The 6,000-nt window shown below is 47.0% G+C and overlaps 1 protein-coding gene across 1 annotated transcript in view; it reads left to right on the top strand.

Moving 5' to 3' along the window:
- LOC127912157 (synaptotagmin-7-like) overlaps positions 1 to 6,000 on the top strand; it is a 131,162-nt gene that overhangs the window by 81,411 nt on the left and 43,751 nt on the right. The window lies entirely within an intron of this gene.

Below are 6,000 nucleotides of genomic sequence, written 5' to 3'. Positions count from 1 at the left end.
GTCTGTTAAAGAGACCATCCCATTAAACTATAGTAAAGAGTCTGTTACCCCCCACCCTGAGGCGCGCAGAGACCATCCCATTAAACTATAGTAAAGAGTCTGTTACCCCCCCATCTTTGACCCTGTTCCTCCTTGTTAGCCAAATAGCCAAAACTTTGCCTGAAAATGTAACTAAACACATTTGTCCCTTTCCTTATTGGAACACCTGTACCCCATTATAAACATCTCAAAAGATGGCTGGGTTGTGGAAGATAGGCTCCTCCCACACCCACAGCCCAGGCTCCACACCCCTTTCTCATGTGGGCCTTTGCATCTGTCAGACCCTCAGCACTGCAGAGTACAAATCAGAGAGACCTGCTGTACTCAGCCCCTCCAGCCTCATGAGGAACAGCTGCCGGTCCCAACCCTAATCCGCCAGCTCTCCTCAGCAGCACGCATGCTGGTTGCATTTTATGCAGTTTATGCCACAGGGAAGATGCCACCAGGTTGTTGATTATCTTCAACCTCCCACTATATGGCACGTGGGACAGGGTTGTTGATTATCTTCAACCTCCCACTATATGCCACGTGGGACAGGAACCACCCCCACCTGGCCTGTGACAGCCCCCTCCCAGTTCTTCCTGACCCACCTCTCCGAGCCCAGGTACACCCCCAACATTTTAAGCCAACATTTTAAGCCAACACTTCACAACCCAACTGCAAAACCCCTGGAAGCAGACGAGGGGCTCTATCCCCCCATGCCCCACATAACAGAGCTTTTCTGTTGCTCCAGTTTACCTGACGAAGCTCCCTCGTACACCTTCAGACTGATCTCTAGTGCCTGCATATCCTGCCCATCCCTGACCATCACAGAAACGTAATATGCATATGCTGACAGTGCTATGCCTGTCACCACATCCATTACTGTCCAGCACACTCCCTGCAGTCTCCTGCATAGCAGTCCTAAAAAAAGGCTCAATGGCTAATGTGTATAACTGCCCTGATAGAGGGCATCCTTGTCTAATGCCCCGTCTCACCCAGACTGGCCTACTGAGCCCCCCTCCCAGCTTGACGTTTACGCCCCAGCATACAGCAGCTTTACACAGGTCAAAAACCTTTTCCCAAACCCCAAACCCAAACATCACATTAAACAGATACTCATGGCCCACTCTATCAAAAGCCCTCTTTTGATCTAAAGTCCAAAGTTCACATTAGAACCTCTTGACAAGTCCAACATGTCCCTGATTAAGAACAAGTTGTCCGTGATTGAGCGTCCCGGTACACAATATGTTCGGTCCTTATGTACTATCGAGTCCAGATGGGACTTCAGTCTGTTAGAGAGGACTTTGGCAAATATCTTGTAGTCCGCACAGGGCAATGCCACAGGCCTCCAGTTCTTAAGTTCACACAAGTCCACGAGGCACGACCGGGGGACATCTGGGTTAAGGTCTCTGCTAGTTCATGGGACAACAGGTCCATTTCATCCCTATGTGCCAGAGAGAGAGCGTAGGGAGTTCTGCGAACAAGACATGAGCACACAGTTATACCCTATACAACTCCACAGTTCTGCCCTATACAACTCAGTATAAAACTCCACAGTTCTGCCCTATACAACTCAGTATAAAACTCCACAGTTCTGCCCTATACAACTCAGTATAAAACTCCACAGTTCTGCCCTATACAACTCAGTATAAAACTCCACAGTTCTGCCCTATACAACTCAGTATAAAACTCCACAGTTCTGCCCTATACAACTCAGTATAAAACTCCACAGTTCTGCCCTATACAACTCAGTATAAAACTCCACAGTTCTGCCCTATACAACTCAGTATAAAACTCCACAGTTCTGCCCTATACAATTCAGTATAAAACTCCACAGTCCGCTCCCGCATCTCACCCACCACAGAGGTCACCCGCCCATCAGACAGCCGTAGGCAATGCAAACCCTTGGCTTTACTACTCTCTTTCCAAACCAAAGAAGAAGGAGCTGGGAGCATCCATCTCCTTGAGCATGGAGAACCTAGCTCTTACAAGTGCTTTAACCTGGAATAAAACTGCCCAGGTCCCTATGTAATTCAGCTAAATTAGCCTGGAGGGCCTACATTTCCTTGCCCCACCATCTCTACCTCCAGCTCACTAATACTACGCTCTAGTACCCCCAGTATATACTGTACTCTATATCATCGACTGCATCCTTATGTAATACATGTATCACTAGCCACTTTAACTATGCCACTTTGTTTACATACTCATCTCATATGTATATACTGTACTCGATACCATCTACTGTATCTTGCCTATGCTGCTCTGTACCATCACTCATTCATATATCTTTATGTACATATTCTTTATCCCCTTACACTGTGTATAAGACAGTAGTTTTGGAATTGTTAGTTAGATTACTTGTTGGTTATTACTGCATTGTCGGAACTAGAAGCACAAGCATTTCGCTACGCTCGCATTAACATCTGCTAACCATGTGTATGTGACAAATACAATTGGATTTGATTTGATTTGATTTGATTACTCTCCTAGCCTCTGAGGATGAGAGCTGTATACTGTTGACAGAAAATACTAATTTGGACTTTCTTCACATCCCACCATTGACTCAGAGACTCATACTCCTCTATTCGATGCCCCCACCTTTCCCAAAAGGTCTGGAAACCTGAGCAAAAAGTGGCATCTTGTAAGAGCTATATAGTAAACTTCCAGTAGGATGCCTGCCGGGGCCCTGGTGAAATAGACAGCCGAGCCATGGTTATGTGGCGATCTGAAAACCCCACCGGGAGAATGGAAGCGCCCAACAGCCTTTTGCTCCGATTTCTAGACATGTAAAACCGATCAAGACGGGCTGCACTCCCCCGAGCCCCAAAAACCTTCACCCATGTAAACTGTCTTGTGTTTGGATGTTTAGTTCTCCAAACATCCACTAGGTCGAACTGATTAATGATGTCCCTTAACACTCCCACTGAATGAGGCTCTTCCCCATTACTGTCTATCGTAAAATCCATCGTACAGTTCCAGTCCTCTCTGACCACCAGTGTCTCCTCAGGCTCTACACGACATTTATAAAGATAAAACTCATGTTGTTCATTTCTGCTTTTACAACATACCGCAACACGCCCCTTTTGAGGAGTACATTTCTACAGACAGACGCAGTACAAAAAGGACTGCCACTCCTGCACTAAAATGTGTTCCACGGCTCAGCACACTTGCCCCTTTCCACCAGAGCCATTTACATTACATTTACATTTAAGTCATTTAGCAGACGCTCTTATCCAGAGCGACTTACAAATTGGTGCATTCACCTTATGACATCCAGTGGAACAGCCACTTTACAATAGTGCATCTAAATCTTTTAGGGGGGAAAGATTACTTATCCTATCCTAGGTATTCGATGAGCCCACAATCGACTTCATTCAACACATCACTATGCGTCTCCTGCAGAAACAACACCTGTCCTTTTTTTGTTGTTTTACAAACAGACTCCTCTTTCTCGCCTCTCTGGCGCCTTTTATATGAAGCGAGCCAAAATGTCTTCATAAGAAGTGGGAGAAAAGCCAGCAAGGAAAGAGACCAATAGCAAAGCTCAAAAAGCCCCAGTGTATATATATATATATATATAAAAAATATATATATAAATATATATATATAGTGTCAGAAAGAAACTATTAATCTAAACAGCATCTAAAGGTAGACCCTTTCGCGCTGTTATGAACCACTTCCTGAACCTAAACCGTTTCCTGTGTGAGGACACCATGCCCCTCATTTTTTAGAGCATGTTGTACTGATCTTACAAACTTTCTCGGATAAGAAAAAAAAGCCTCAAGCTGAAATTTTTCCCCCTTGGTCTCATTCAGGAACCTTGTCAGTTCCCTCGCCGTGGACTTTGACCCCTCTGCTTGACTGGCTGTCCGCTCCAGACCCATTGAGGAGGAGTCTGTAAAAAAAAAGGCCTCCTCATCATCCTCTTCCTCAGACTCACTTTCCCCCTCATCTCCATCTCCATCCTGACCACCTGCACTTCCTCTCTGGTCAGGCCCCCCCCCACCACCTGGCAAAGGTTCCCTGGTGTCTTTCACCACCCCAGCCTCTCCCCTCCCACCTCCTTTCTTCTCCCCCTTTTTCCTGTTCTGCTTGACACCCTCCCCCCCTCAGTCTCTTACACTTCCCCACTATACTCTCCTCATCCACTAGCATAACCTGACTAGACCCAGCCTCATCTACACCACCATCCATAACCTGACTAGACCCAGCCTCATCTACACCACCATCCATAACCTGACTAGACCCAGCCTCATCTACACCCCCATCTATAACCTGACTAGACCCAGCCTCATCTACACCACCATCCATAACCTGACTAGACCCAGCCTCATCTACACCCCCATCTATAACCTGACTAGACCCAGCCTCATCTACACCACCATCCATAACCTGACTAGACCCAGCCTCATCTACACCACCATCCATAACCTGACTAGACCCAGCCTCATCTACACCACCATCCATAACCTGACTAGACCCAGCCTCATCTACACCCCCATCTATAACCTGACTAGACCCAGCCTCATCTACACCACCATCCACAACCTGACTAGACCCAGCCTCATCTACACCACCATCCATAACCTGACTAGACCCAGCCTCATCTACACCACCATCCATAACCTGACTAGACCCAGCCTCATCTACACCCCCATCTATAACCTGACTAGACCCAGCCTCATCTACACCACCATCTATAACCTGACTAGACCCAGCCTCATCTACACCACCATCCATAACCTGACTAGACCCAGCCTCATCTACACCACCATCTATAACCTGACTAGACCCAGCCTCATCTACACCCCCATCTATAACCTGACTAGACCCAGCCTCATCTACACCACCATCTATAACCTGACTAGGCCCAGCCTCATATACACCACCATCTATAACATGACTAGACCCAGCCTCATCTACACCACCATCTATAACCTGACTAGGCCCAGCCTCATATACACCACCATCACTGGTATGACTAGGGCCCAGCTTCTGCTGTCTGCATCTCATTACCCCCTGCACTTAGACATTGATTTCCCCCACTGGCGCTTGTACCCTCACCTTGTCTACGGGCTTTATGTGGGCACGCAAAGCTCTTATGCCCCAAATCCCCACACTCAAAACACAGTAGATTATCTGTGCTGGCAAACCCTGCGTAGAGCCCCTCCCCGTGCCTCACTTTAAAGTGCACATTTAGCTGTTGCTCATTGTTATTCAGAAACATGAACACTTGCCTCCAGAACGAAACAACGTGATTAACGGCATCTGCCTGAGGACCTGCCGACCCGAAAACCGCTAGCAGACTTACCAAAACGACTCCGCTCTTTCCTCAGGACATGAAAACCGCTAGCAGACTTACCAAAACGACTCCGCTCTTTCCTGATTTGATCATCCGTAATAAACGGATGCAAATTTGCGACTACCACCCTGGTCGAATGGGTAGAAAGAGGTGAAATTGTCACCAACACACCCCTTGTAAATATTACACTAGCAATGAGCCTACCAACCAAGTCTTCTCTTTTCATTAACACAACCACAGCTTTGTTCATTCTGGAAGCAGAATGTATACATTCAGCTCCTACCTGTTCACCGACCGCGAGCAGAACCTCCTCCACCTTACATTCCAAACCCCAGGAAACTAACTCTGTCATCTTCCACCCTAACTTAAAAAAAAAAAACTGTGGACACCGCTAAAACAAATAGTGCATTAACCCTCCAGCATAGAAAATAAAAATTGAAAGAAAAGACCAAGGACAGAATCAAGAAAAAAGTTAGGGCAGAGCCCTCCACATCAAACACTCAAACTCCCCAAAACTCCCAGCATGCACTGCAAGAGAGAGAGAGAGAGGGGGGGGGACAGGCAGAGAGAGAGACACAGAGAGAGAATGGCTCGTCTGTCTGAAGCCAGCTATCGGAGCGCCTCCTCAGCCTCCTGCCTCTTAAGGACATTAGTGGGTAAATGAAAGTGCTTTG

This window comes from Oncorhynchus keta, chromosome 26 (assembly GCF_023373465.1).
Source record: "Oncorhynchus keta strain PuntledgeMale-10-30-2019 chromosome 26, Oket_V2, whole genome shotgun sequence".
Classification (NCBI taxonomy): Eukaryota; Metazoa; Chordata; class Actinopteri; order Salmoniformes; family Salmonidae; genus Oncorhynchus; species Oncorhynchus keta.
Note: the sequence above shows the minus strand (reverse complement) of the source record. Positions and strands in the feature narration are given on the sequence as shown.